This window comes from Giraffa tippelskirchi, chromosome 6 (genome assembly GCF_054371585.1).
Source record: "Giraffa tippelskirchi isolate mGirTip1 chromosome 6, T2T-mGirTip1v1.2.pri, whole genome shotgun sequence".
NCBI lineage: Eukaryota > Metazoa > Chordata > Mammalia > Artiodactyla > Giraffidae > Giraffa > Giraffa tippelskirchi.
In genome coordinates, this window is record NC_137280.1 from 147,506,176 (window position 1) to 147,520,916 (window position 14,741).

At 38.3% G+C, this 14,741-nt stretch overlaps 1 long non-coding RNA gene across 1 annotated transcript in view; it reads right to left on the reverse strand.

Annotated features, from left to right (window-relative positions):
• The window catches only part of LOC145511428 (uncharacterized), a 127,250-nt gene extending 112,940 nt beyond the window's left edge, over positions 1-14,310 (reverse strand). Inside the window, exon 1 of the long non-coding RNA XR_014057847.1 lies at positions 13,733-14,310. This is a non-coding gene — a long non-coding RNA (uncharacterized LOC145511428). The remainder of the gene's footprint in view (positions 1-13,732) is intronic.
• Positions 14,311-14,741: the final 431 nt, after the last annotated feature.

Below are 14,741 nucleotides of genomic sequence, written 5' to 3' on the forward strand. Positions count from 1 at the left end.
ATATGTTTTCTAATCACAATGGAACAAAAGTAGAAGTCAATAACAGAAGGAAAACCCAGTAATATGCCCCAATTAGACAACACAATCTTATATATTAATAGCTAATTGGTGAAAGAAGAAATCACATCGGAAAATATCTTTTGGTAAGTGAAAAAACACAACATACCAAAGTACTGGCATTTACCTGAAGCAACTCCTAGAGGAAAATTTGTATATAGACATGTCTATGTATAAAAAAAAGAAAGGTATCATATTTTAACACAACATTTTATTTTGAAGAACTAGAAAAATAGGAACAAACTAAACCCAAAGAAAGTAGAAGGAAATAATAAAGATTAGGGAAGAAACAAATGAAGTAGAGAATAGAACAACAGAAAATCAACAAAACCAAAACCATTGTTTAAATAGATTAATAAATTTTCAAACCTTTAGCTTGACTGAGCAAGAAAAATAAAAGAACTAAATTATTAAACTTGGAGATTAAAAGAGGACATAAATGCTAGTAAAATTTATTGTAAGAAAATATTATGAAAGTGTTTTCCAAAAATTTGATAGCCTCCAAGAAACTGACAGTTTGAGAAAGACACAAACTACTGAAACTAACTCAAGAACTAACTGAAGATCTGAATAAATAAGCCAATTAATTTTTAAAAGTTGAGTTTGTCATCAAAACACTAAGAAAATCTCAAGCCAAAATAGGTTAGTAGTGAATCCTACTGGGCAATTAAAGAACCAGGAAATTTCCTGGTGGTTCAGTGGTTAGGATCCTGTGCTCTCATCACCAAAGGCCTGGGTTCAATCCCTGGTCAGGGAACTAAGATCCCACAAGCTGCATGGTGTGGCTAAAACAAACAAATAAACAAAAAAGAAATAATACCGATCTTCCATAAAACTTTCATAAAATTAGAAAAAAAATTCCAACTCATTCTATAGGAACCTAATGCCAGAACCAGTCAGAGACATCTCCTTTGAACATAGATGTCAAAGTCCTCAAGAAAATAATAGCAAAGCAAATTCAGCAAATATAAAAATGATTATATACTCTGACCAATTAGACTATGTCCCATGAGTGTAATGTTGGTTTAACATCTGAAAAGTTAATCAGTGTCATACGCTATGTTAACAGTATACCAAAGACATAAACAACAGGGTGTTCTTAAATACCCTGCCTAGAAGGGATACACACACATCAACCCCACTTGTATTACATTGATCGACTCGAGTGTATCATTCCTGTGCCGAAGTTCATAGTTGGCACAGAAGGACAATCCTTCCATTTGTCTGAAAGGCACAAAGCTGGCCTATATTATATTACTAAAATTTCACCTTCACATTACACTCTTTTAACATTCAGTCTAGGCACCAATTTAATGAGAAATTTTATTTGGTTTTTTTTTAGCACATGTTTCTCAGAGCATGTACCAAATAATTGCAATTGTGGACTTTTTTTTGTCATCCTCAATTGACTGAACTCCATGAGGATAGAAGCTATATTTTGTTTATGTATTCCTAGTTGTTATGTACAGCATAGTATAGTTACATAAATATTAACTGAATGAGTGAGGGAGGGAATGAGTGAGGGAGGGGATGAGTGAGGGAGGTAGGGAGATTAATTTTATCTAGTTTCTGGAGATTCAATTATGTGAAGAAATCTGCCCCATTAGGGTCCTCTCTCAGAAGGGTGCTCTATTTTATCTAAAAACAAGATGACCCAAATTGAACCCAAGGCAAATTCTAATATGTCACATATTTCTATCTGAATAAAAATTAATATTAAAGCTGCACATGTTCTCTCTACCCTCCTAAGACATGACTTCCTCTGAGGCCTATGTATCTTACTCCACATCACAATGGTAACTCAAAGGAAGACTGATTCTGTGAACCCTAAGCTTTGTAGAAGATTGTGAACCAATTACAGTATAAATAAAAATGAAAGGCTTTGTCTAGGAGATTTATTACTATGAAAATAAGCCAGAACTGAAGGAATTATTTTTGTTTACATCACTGGATTGCAGTGATTAGAGGTGTATGGCAATAAATAAAGAAATCCATTATTAAACACATAAAACACACACAAAATTATCGATTCATTAAAACTGTACTTCTCATGCATGTCATATATTCTACTGGATCTCAATCTTTAAAACCAAATAAAACTTTCCTCTTGTTTAAAGGAAACATAGATGAAACAAATGTCAGGCAAGCTCACCTAACTAGCTAGTGGCCTGCGGGGAATAAGGCTTTGAGAATCATGAACTCTATTCAAGGACCCGTGAGTCTATGGCCCCAACTCACCAAGGCTGTGTTCTAGGGCAGAAGTGAAAATGACCTGCCATGTACTGTTTTCCTATTGGATTTCACTGTAGATTAGATGATTTAACAGTGCTTAATTTTTAGCCTGAAATGAGTTTTTCAAAGTCTGTGTCAAGTTCTGATTACTCTGAATTAGCAGTTTGTATATTCACATTCATTTGTTTTCAAAAACAATAAATTAGCAGTCAGTAGTTAACTATTTGAGTTCTGTACCCAGAACCTTAGCTCAATAAATGCCTGTTTGGGTACTGCTTTAATCCTCACCTTCCAGATGGAGAGAGGAAGGCTCAGAGAGTATAAAATTGTGTAAGGTCAAATGGTGCTGGAAACGTTTAATACTGCACTATTCTGCCAGTTCCCCTGATATTTCCAGATGGCTTGGATAATATCTCAAAATTGAAGAACGATTTTTAATTTCCACATCATTTAAATCTCTGCTACTTCAAAATATTAAGTTTACAGATATTATGGAGGACTCGTAGCTTTCCTCACCAATCTGTCCTTGACCTATAGTATTTGACTAGCACAGTGTTTAAGAAAAAGATTTTCAGTACTTTGAGGTTTGGAAGGCATTCGTGCTGATCTCCCACACAGCCACTCCCTATAGTCATACATTCCGTAAGCCATACATTATTATTTTAATAGCTTCTAAAGATGTTTATTTTATCTCCTGAAGCAATCAACATCATTTCGGCCCACTAGGTCTCTCTGGCTCCTCTTCCATTCAGTTTAAGCGTCCTCTGACATAGTCCAGATTTTACTGGTAGGGCCCATAATGATTCCATTTTTTTTTATGTTAAAAAAAGAAATTTCCATTTACCTCAAAGTCTATTATATGGTCTTAACACAAATTAATGTACTATGACTCTTTGTAAGTTACATTGTTAATTTAATAGAGAAAAAGTGTTAAGAAAATTGAGACAGAGAAAGCCAATCTAACAGAATGGAATTTCAGACTGTCAGGTTAGTTAGTATTTTGGGGGGATATGAGGATCTTTTAGTGAGCAACTCAAATCCTAACTTGTGGGTAACAATTTCTGCATAAAATTGAGCCTAGAAATGCCCACAGTACCACTGCTGATCATGGTCTGTTAAAATTCCTCTGTTAATTGAATCATTGACATTCTTTCCTTCATCTAAATCGTAAACAAATTGTACGGAATGACTTTTCTATTCATATTTATAATATGGGAGGAATTAATGCTTTATTTTTCCTCTTTTAAAAATTTTGACCAGTTCGCAAAACAAAACTTAAATAAGTAGGTAGTAATTTATGTGATAACCTATTTAAATATGTTTAAACCTACTAGCAGAGTTCTAAAACTTTTTTGAAAATTTTTATCTTATAGGTCTAAAATCTATAAAATATTGCCAGAAAAAATGTAGAACATGTTTATCAGGACATGATTTCCTTTGATTTCTTTGTGTTTTGTGTAAAGTAAGTTGTCACAAAACTATTTAGTTCTAACTACCTTAATGGAATTTGGGGGAATTTTTTATAATCTGTAATGATATATCTTCCATGTTAGCAAATAATTGTATCATAATGAAAACATTAGGTTTCCAGTGTTCAACTTTTTAATCTTTTAGAATTCAGATCAAATTCTCTGCTTGAATTGACAGTCCTTGCCTAAACCCTTCAAATTCTGGGAGCTTTATACATTATCATTTCAGCATTTAATGGAAAGTAACTACACACAGTGGAGACATAAATCCAAAATGCCTATAAAGAGAATAAACTCATTTTTTAGGGATGAATATTCATAACCAAGACTTCCCTGAAAATTAGTTAAGGAATTGCCTAAAATGTAATAAAATACTTTTTTGTCATTTCTTCCATGTTTCTCTCAACCACCTAGGGTGCCCAGTTTGAGAGGTATTTACATATGAAATATTCACCTTCTTTGCAATCATTTATTTAACTAAGGAAAAAGATTGTCAATAATTAAAAAAAGTACATAGGCTCTAAATAATATTCCTCACCTTCTTTGGTCAATCTCTTTTAAAAAATGACTTTTAAAAACTCACCTGACCCAATTAGTAGCAGTCAACCAGCCTAAAATTATCTCTTGATTGTTAACGCAAAAAAGGCTTGATTCAACAGGAAAGCATAGATTTATTACTGTGAAAAGGCACTGCTAACCAAAAAGGTCTGTCGTTATTATGAAATAATAATACTGACTGGACTTAGAAAACTCTGGATTTTAATGGTAGGAAAGGGTGTGGAGTCAGTATCCTTTCCACTTCTCAGTTGCATCTGCCTACATTCAAAATGAAGCTGCTCATCCTTATAGGTATGATTTAAATAATTTAATGAGGTGTGAATGAGATATCAGTGGAAATAAGGATTGCCTTCAGACTAGTATTAACACTTGATTTGGTTTCTTTGTGCTTCAGTCCAAACTACTAATTCTAACAATGCTCTTTCTAAACTTCTGTTAGATTTTTCAAAAGCTTACAGAAAAGTTCATGAGATTCTTAGATTAGTTCAGTTCAGTTCAGTTCAGTCGCCCAGTCGTGTCCGACTCTTTGCGACTCCATGAATTGCAGCACGCCAGGCCTCTCTGTCCATCACCAACTCCCGGAGTCTACCCAAACCCATGTCCATCGAGTCGGTGATGCCATCCAATCATCTCATCCTCTGTCGTCCCCTTCTCCTCCAGCCCTCAATCCTACCCAGCATTAGGGTCTTTTCCAATGAGTCAACCCTTCGCATGAGGTGCCCAGAGTATTGGAGTTTCAGCTTCAACATCAGACCTTCCAATGAACACCCAGGATTGATCTCTTTTAGGATGGATTGATTGGATCTCCTTGCAGTCCAAGGGACTCTCAAGAGTCTTCTCCAACACCACAGTTCAAAAGCATCAATTCTGCGGCACTCAGCCTTCTTCACCGACCAACTCTCACATCCATACATGACCACTGGAAAAACCATAGCCTTGACTAGATGTACTTTTGTTGGCAAAGTAATGTCTCTGCTTTTTAATATGCTATCTGGGTTGGCCATAACCTTCCTTCCAAGGAGTAAGAGACTTTTAAATTCATGGCTGCAATCACCATCAGCAGTGATTTTGGAGCCCCAAAAAATAAAGTCTGACACTGTTTCCACTGTTTCCCCATTTATTTCCCATGAAGTGATGGGACCAGATGCCATGATCTTAGTTTTCTGAACGTTGAGCTTTAAGCCAACTTTTTCACTCTCCTCTTTCACCTTCATCAAGAGGCTCTTTAGTTCTTCTTCACTTTCTGCCATAAGGGTGGTGTCATCCACATATCTGAGGTTATTGATATTTCTCCCGGCAATCTTGATTCCAGCTTGTGTTTCTTCCAGCCCAACGTTTCTCATGATGTACTCTGCATATAAGTTAAATAAGCAGGGTGACAATATACAGCCTTGACGTACTCCTTTTCCTCTTTGGAACCAGTCTGTTGTTCCATGTCCAGTTCTAACTGTTGCTTAAGTTAGATTAGGTATTTTAAGTTTAGATTAGGTATTTTCTTAGATTAAGGTATTTTAAATAGTAATGTTTTTATTGGTATATATTCTGAAGATATTTATTCTTTATGTATACTATTTAAATGATTTCTGATCCCTCAAAGTGTCCTGAATATTAGAGCTGAAAAAGTGAGAAAACAGATATACATATATATTCTCTACATATATATCAATTTGAGCTTTATAAGAAACCATTTTTATACTTTATTGGAAGGGATTCGAATATTTAACCTCCTTCCTTGCAGAATATATATATGTACAAACACTAATTATATAAACTAACTATATACTAAAAGGATACCCATTCCAATATTCTGACCGAGAGAATTCCCTGGACTGTATTGTCTATGGGGTCGCAAATAGTCAGGTATGACTAAGTGACTTTCACTTTCACTTTCATGCCTGAAAGCTGACAGCGAATTGCAACCTATAAAAGTTTAAGAACAGCAATCGAATTAATCTTACAATATTTCTAACCACAATCTTTCCCTGTTCCCAAACCTTATTCATGAATTTCATTTACTTAAGGAAACAAAAAGTCCCACCCAGACATTCAAAGCTTTTCATGGTGTATGCTCAAACTCTGCTGGCAAACACTCCTCATTCTGGGCTTCTTTTACAATATACATGTCTTGTTTCATCATGCCAATTTTTCTCTTTTATTCTCCCTTCTCAAAATGGTCATCCCGGTTTTTTTTTTTAAAACATGACTGAATTGTACCTCTTAGTTAATCTAACAAAACATGGTCCACTGGAGAAGGGAATGGCAAACCACTTCAGTATTCTTGCCTTGAGAACTCCATCAACAGTATGAGAAAGCAAAAAGATAGGACACTGAAAGATGAACTCCCCAGGCTGGCAGGCGCCCAATATGCTACTGGAGATCAATGGAGAAATAACTCCAGAAAGAATGAGGGATGGAGCCAAAGCAAAAACACCACCCAGTTGTGGATGGGACTGGTGATAGAAGCAAGGTCCGATGCTGTAAAGAGCAATATTGCATAGGAACCTGGAATGCTAGGTCCATGAATCAAGGCAAATCAAACAAGGGATGGCAAGAGTGAACATCTACAATTTTAGGAATCAGCGATATAAATGGACTGGAATGGGTGAATTTAACTCAGATGACCATTATATCTACTACTGTGGGCAAGAATCTCTTAGAAGAAATGGTGTAGCCATCATGGTCAACAAACGAGTCCAAAATGCAGTTCTTGGGTGCAATCTCAAAAATGACAGAATGATCTCTGTTTGTTTCCAAGGCAAACCATTCAATATCACAGTAACCCAACTCTATGCCCCTACCAGTAATGCTGAAGAAGCTGAAGTTGAACGGTTCTATGAAGACCTACAAGACCTTTTAGAACTAACACCCAAAAAAGATGTCCTTTTCATTATAGAGGACGGAAATGCAAAAGTAGGAAGTGAAGAAACACCTGGAGTAACAGGCAAATTTGGCCTTGGAATACAGAATGAAGCAGGGCAAAGGCTAAAAGAGTTTTGCCAAGAGAATGCACTGGTAATAGCAAACACCCTCTTCCAACAACACAAGAGAAGACTCTACACATGGACATCACCAGATGGTGGACACCGAAATCAGATTGATTATATTCTTTGCAGCCAAAGATGGAGAAGCTCTATACAGTCAGCAAAAACAAGACTGGGAGCTGACTGTGGCTCAGATCATGAACTCCTTATTGCCAAATTCAGACTTAAATTGAAGAAAGAAGGGAGAACCACTAGACCATTCAGGTATGACCTAAATCAAATCCCCTATGATTATACAATGGAAGTGACAAATAGATTCAAGGGATTAGATCTGATAGACAGAGTGCCTGAAGAACTATGGATGGAGGTTCGTGACATTGTACAGGAGGCAGTGATCAAGAAAATCCATAAGAAAAAGAAATGCAAACAGGCAAAATGGTTGTCTGAGGAGGCGAAAGGCAAAGGAGAAAAGGAAACATATACCCATTTGATTGCAGAGTTCCAGGGACTAGCAAGGAGAGATAAGAAAGCCTTCCTCAGTGACCAATGCAAAGAAATAGAGGAAAACAATAGAATGGGAAAGACTAGAGATCTCTTCAAGAAAATTAGAGATACCAAGGGAACATTTCATGCAAAGATGGGCTCAATAAAGGACAGAAATCGTAGGGACCTAACAGAAGCAGAAGATATTAAGAAGAGGTGGCAAGAATACACACAAGAAGATCTTCATGACCCGGATAACCATGATGGTTTGATCTCTCACCTAGAGCCAGACATCCTGGAATGCAAAGTCAAGTGGGCCTTAGGAAGCATCACTACAAACAAAGCTAGTGTAGGTGATTGAACTATTTCAAATCATAAAAGATGATACTGTGAAAGTGCTGCACTCAATATGCCAACAAATTTGGAATACTTAGCAGTGGCCACAGGACTCGAAAAGATCAGTCTTCATTCCAATCCCAAAGAAAGGCAATGCCAAAGAATGTTCAAGCTACTGCACAACTGCACTCATCTCACACTGTAGCAAAGTAATGCTCAAAATTCTCCAAGCCAGGCTTTAACAGTACATGAACCATGAACTTCCAGATGCTCAAGCTGGATTTAGAAAAGGCAGAGGAACCAGAGATCAAATTGTCAACATCCGTTGGCTCACCAAAAAAGCAGGAAATTTCCATAAAAACATCTACTTCTGCTTTATTGACTATGCCAAAGCCTTTGACTGTGTGGATCACAATAAACTGTGGAAAATTCTGAAAGAGATGGGAATACCAGACCACCTGACCTGCCTCCTAAGAAACCTGTATGCAGGTCAAGAAGCAACAGCTAGAACTGGACATGGAACAACAGACTGGTTCCAAATCAGGAAAGGAGAATGTCAAGGCTATATATTGTCACCCTGCTTGACTTTAATGTAGAGTACATCATGTGAAATGCTGGGCTGGATGAAGCACAAGCTGGCATCAAGATTGCCAGGAGAAATATCAATAACCTTAGATATGCAGATGACACCACCCTTATGGCAGAAAGAGAAGAGGAACTAAACAGCCTCTTGATGAAAGTGAAAGAGAGTAAAAAGGTTGGCTTGAAACTCAGCATTCAGATAACTAAGATCATGGCATCTGGTCCCATCAATTCATGGCAAATAGATGAAGAAACAGTGGAAAGTGACAGACTTAATTTTGGGTGCTCCAAAATCCCTGCAGATGGTGACTACAGCCATGAAATTAAAAGATGCTTGCACCTTGGAAGAAAAGTTTTGACCAACCTAGACAGCTTATTAAAAAGCAGAGACATTACTTTGCCAACAAAAGTCTGTCTAGTCAAAGCTATGGTTTTTCCAGTAGTTATGTATGTATGTGAGAGCTGGACTATAAACAAAGCTGAGCGCTTAAAAATTGAATATTTTGAACTGTGGTGTTGGATAAGACTTTTGAGAGTCCCTTGGACAGCAAAGAGATCCAACCAGTCCATCCTAAAGAAATCAGTCCTAATATTCATTGGAAAGACTGTTGTTGAGGCTGGAACTCCAATACTTTGGCCACGTGATACAAAGAACTGACTCATTGGAAAAGACCCTGATGCTGGGAAAGATTGAAGGTGGGAGGAAAAAGGAATGACAGAGGATGAGATGGTTGGATGGCATCACTGACTCAATGGACATGAGTTTGAGTAAGCTCTGGAAGTTGGTGATGGACAGGAAGGCCTGGCATGCTGCATTCCATGGGGCTGCAAAGAGTCTGACACGACTGAGCAACTGAACTGAACTGAGTTGTACCTACTCCCAACAGCAAGCAGAAACGCCACTTTGAACAGAAGCCTGACCTGATTTTGTCTGGAGGCATTTATGTCTCATGCTTCTGAACTCCCAAAGCACTTTATTTATGCCTCTCTCACTACAGTCGTTACCTTTTTGTACTTATTTCCATTGTTAGCCATTACTTTCTTTAAGCACAGTCAGTATCTAAGCATAACTGACCTTTGTATTTTTCACTGTGTTACATAGTAAGTGCTCAATATATTACTGACTGAACAAATGCTATAATAGTAGAAAAGTCACCATGACAGTAACAGTATTGATTGCTATCATTAATTCAGTAATTTTTAAGTGCCAAGCACTGAGTTAACTGAGTAATTTATACTAAGAGAATCTAAAGTTTACAAAGTATAAAAATCAATTTATTTGACTCTTAATATTCTGGGTATATGCCTATCCAAAATTACCATAAAATAATTTTTAAAATGATCATTTAAGAGATAAAAATAAATTTTTAAATTCAAAGTGAATATTATTATGACAATGTGTGCCACTTCTGTGAAAGCTCAAAACCCTAAAAAGTTCTTCCCTTTTTTTACATTTTGGTAAGATTTTTAAAACATGATATACATCTTTAAAGAAACGATCACCAATTTCTGATGCTGTTCACAACCACAAAACCTGAGAAGGTGAAGGGAATGCCATTAAATGCCACTGAAGCCTAGAAAAGTGTTTTTAGACCTCATTCATTTCCTCTGTCAATAAGGAAATATTGTATTCAGACAATAGGAAAGAAACTAGGAATAGAAATTGCTGCAAATTCTGTTTGTGTTGATCCTTCAGGTTCAAACCTTTCATTTCATGGGCTGCAGCTGTTAAGAAAAGAGCTGGATTATTCATTTCTATAATTAAAGAGATACCCAGTCATTGAAATATAATGCCCTTCTCTGTGACTGACAGCCGCTATGATTGGATGTTAGCAATGGGCCACATGGAAGATGAATTCAGGTAATCTCCAATGTTTTTCCTCTTTCTCTCAGAAATGTTTCTAACTGACACTAATTTGATAGTCTCAAATCCCAGAGCCCCTTGGATACTGAGAGTGGACTGTAAAGAAATTCTCCTTGGTGTCAGTCAGTAACTTTCTCTTTTCTTCAGGTTACAAAAGGTGATTGGCAGGAAGAGAAGCCCTGCTCACTACTACAAACAGAAAACGAACTTGAAACCTGAGTTGGCAGACATCTACTCAGGGTTTTTTTTTTTTTTTCCTAATTGTGATACCAGTGATGATGAAGAATTGATGATTCAAGTTCATGGGAAGACAGATACCTTTAACAACCATTGTCAAAGTCTGATGGCACAAAGAAGCCCCACCCAAAATAAAGCCATGAACACATTTTTTTTCAATCTTCCTTTTACCCATTCATTTACCACCAAACTAAATAGTAGAGGTAAAAATGCAAAGACCCCAATTCTAGGTCTAGGACTGCCTTAGGACTTCTCTATAAAATATAGTTATCCCCAACACTTTACCCTTTGCACATTATAAACAAGGAATAAGTAGATACAAATTGAGTAAAAGACAGTAAGCCACAGAAAATACAATCTTCTTCAAAAACAAAAATAGTAAAGCAAGTTGCCTATTTTCAGTATTTTAAGTGAACTATATATGATCCTCAAGAGGCCACATATACACACTATAAATACCAGAGGTGAAGACCCTGAGTGGAACAGAGATGGCCACTGGAGCAGAATTTGGTGCAGCATCTCTCACTGCACATTATTTTGCCCTGGTCAAGTGAGTCATTGCACCCCAGGCCAGGTCTGGCCAGATCTCATTCTGATTTTGTGTTGCCTCCTAGCCCATTTATACTTCTGCCATTATCTGGAAAAATGTGCAGGATAGGTTTTAGGGACTATATATTTAATGGCAACAGTGCTAACTTTTCAACCAGAGGAACAAAAGCAGAGTTAGTGTGCAGGTATTACAAATAACTACATCCAACACCATAGAAAGCAGTTTTACCCAAAATAAAGCACTTTCCAAAGACAAGAAAATCATAGCAGAAAAAGAAATCTATTACTATTTTAAAATTCCCATCAATTCATTACCTGGTATGCATTAAAGAGGAAATCTGAGTCATGTAAGTCTCTGAGTATTAACTCCGTGTGTTTTCACTACTATCGGCACCCAAAAGACTTCCTAGTATTATATATAGCTGGCTTACTTCTTAAACTAATGATTATGCAAAAAAATTCAGAATTCTGGATCATCTCCCAGATATTGTTCAGAGCTCAGACGATCCAAACCAGCCCCGAAATAGAAAATACTTGGGTACTTCCAGTTCCACATTGGCTTCTAGTACTAACATTTTCAACTTGAGTGTTTTAGAAAACCCAAATAGGGCTTGTTTAATTAGCAGCAAGTTTTGCAAGTTGCTAACAACACAAATTCAGCTGAAACCTTTGCCTTTTTCATCTTCACCATCTTATTCAATCATATGTTACATGTTCTTTTATTACAGGGCCTTCCTTTTAAATCCTCTGAGAAGAGACTATGCACTAGGAGTTGTATCTGAGTTGCAGGTACCACCTGAATGCAATTCCTTAAGAACTTGTATGCTATTGTCTTTTGTAGAAAATAGCCTGTCAAGCCTGCTAAAACAAAGAATTCAAGACAAAGTACAGACTCTTCAGTTTTCCAAAGATACAATCACCCATTCTATGGGTAGATCATTTTAGCATAGATAAGACCAAAACTGTCAGAAAGCTGAAATGATGTTCTGGCATCTAGCAGTGACGCCAGACGGGGCATAGAAAAAATAGACTCACTCATTTACTCAAGAAATATTTATTAGGCATTTACCTCATTAAGCTCTATGCTATGATCTTAGCTAAGGAAGTGCATGCACAGTTTCTGCAAGGAAATCAGAGTCTGGGAGTGGTGATGCAGGGGTAGTCCTTGGTCAGATTTCTCTTTATGGGATAGAAAATGCCTGCCAAAAATTGGCAAAGAAAAAAGGACTTTATCTTCCACTTCACTCAAAAATAAAGATGAAAATCAAAGTTTGGTTATTACTTTAGTCACAGTAATTTCTATGTGCCAAGACATTATAAAACAACGTAAGTAAACAGGTACTGTAGTTGTTGTCCGTTGTTAAGTAGCCCGGTCACGTTGGACTCTTTGCAACCCCATGGACTGCAGCACACCGGGCCTCCCAGTCCCTCACTCTCTCTCAAAGTTTGCCCAAGTTCATGTCCATTGCATCTGTGATGCAAAACAAGGACTTTAAGAAATATTAATACATAGTACACCAAAGTTCCTATTAGAACTCCTTCTATCCAAAAACTATCCCGTTGGTCTGTTGTAAGGTTGCTACTAAAAAAATTGTTCTTCATTGACTACACCTGCCTTAAATGAGATAATGCAATCATGACTAAAGATTTCACCACAGCTAGCCGTTTCGCCCCAGAGAACATATTAAGTAAGATACGTGAGAATTCCTCCTCGTTCTTTTTAATTACTCACCTGGTTCTCCTTCTTCAACACCAAAACCTTCTAAACAATGTGGAAAGCCTAAAACTGCTTATATTTTAAAATTCCTCACTAATAAGATGTAAAACAAATGATATTTGAGTTCAGTAGTGTTTATGATCATTGGGAGTATATAACAAATGCATCCACAGTAGAAAAAACATTTGCGGAGTCTCCGTCTCCTCGTGACCCAGAATATCATCTCCCAACTCCCCACAGAGAACCACAGTCCGCTCCAAGATGACGACGGAAGGACGGGGACCCCCGACTCCCCTCTCACAGACACACCAAATCTATAGCTACATGTGAAACACGTCCTCTGAAAAAATTAAAAAAACCCCTAAGAGCTGGCTCCAGAAACTCCTGGGTGAAGGAAAGAAGGCCCCTATCAGATCCAGTAGAAGAAGCTGGAACACAAGCTCCCGACAAACCCCGACCCCGGCTCGGCGACTCTGTCAGGAAGGAATCCAAAACCCAGAGTCTCTCCCCAAGGAGCAAAGGGTTTGAGCTCCACGTCATGCACCCCCAAACTTTTAGGAGAGCTGAGCCCGGGAAATAACTAGTTTTGAAAACACCAGAGTTTGCGACCATGAGACACACAGGCTCTATTAGAGATCTGAGGAAAGAGCTGGCAGCTCGGACTCACCTGTCCCAGGGCCCCGGATGGAAGAGGCTGGAGTGAGAAACGCCCAGGCGGCCTGTGGAAGGCACTCGCTTGCCCACCTTGGAGCGTCAGCCTGAGCCTCAGGCTTGGTCTGACCGGTATTTGAGGCGGCTGGGCGCCCTCTGGGGTTGGGGTCGCAGCACCGCCTTCGCCTCCGCCGCTGTGCGCCAACCACGGGAGCCATTTTTTTTTTTTTTTTAACTGCAGCGTTTTCTTCCTTTTCCCCGTCCTGGTGGGTATTATCTCTGCATTCTCATTCTACCACCCTCTAGAGCACCCATGTCTCTGAGAGGGGAATTTTTACATGCAGCTGGTGCCCAGGTTTTAATTTCTAGTGTCTGGGTCTCTGCGGGGCTCCCAGGTGTCGCTAATGGTAAAGATTCCGCCTGCCAATACAGGAGACACAAGTGGTGAGGGTTCAAACCCTAGGTAGGGAAGAACCCCTGGAGGAGGAAATGGCAACCCGCTGAGGTATTCCTGCCTGAGAAATCCCCTGGACGGAGGAGCCTGGTGAGCTACAGTTCGCGCCTGCCACTCAGCGGATGCCTCTTGATCACCTCGCTCAGGTGAGGTTGGCAGTGAGGGGGTTTGCGTTCCTGGGACCCACAGGCCCCTGTAATAATTGGAGAGACAGTGCTTAAAAGACCACCTTTACGGCAATGCACATATAGCTGATTGAAAATCCCTGCCTCGTCTTTCTGTGAAAGAAACCTGCTTGTTTGTCCAAAAGCTAGAGCATGAATCTTACGAAGGAAAACTGGTAGTCAGAGGACAGATTGGTGGATGACAATGCGGGGAGTAGGGGATGGGTGAATGGGCAAAAGGGGACCAAAACCTATGCATTTCCAACTATCAAATAAGTAAGCCCGGGGCATGTAAAGTACAGCATGGTGACTATGCTGTATTCTATATTTACAAGTTGCTGAGAGAGTACATCTTAAAAGTTATCACAAGAAAATAGAATTTTGTTAACTACGTGTATGATGAATAT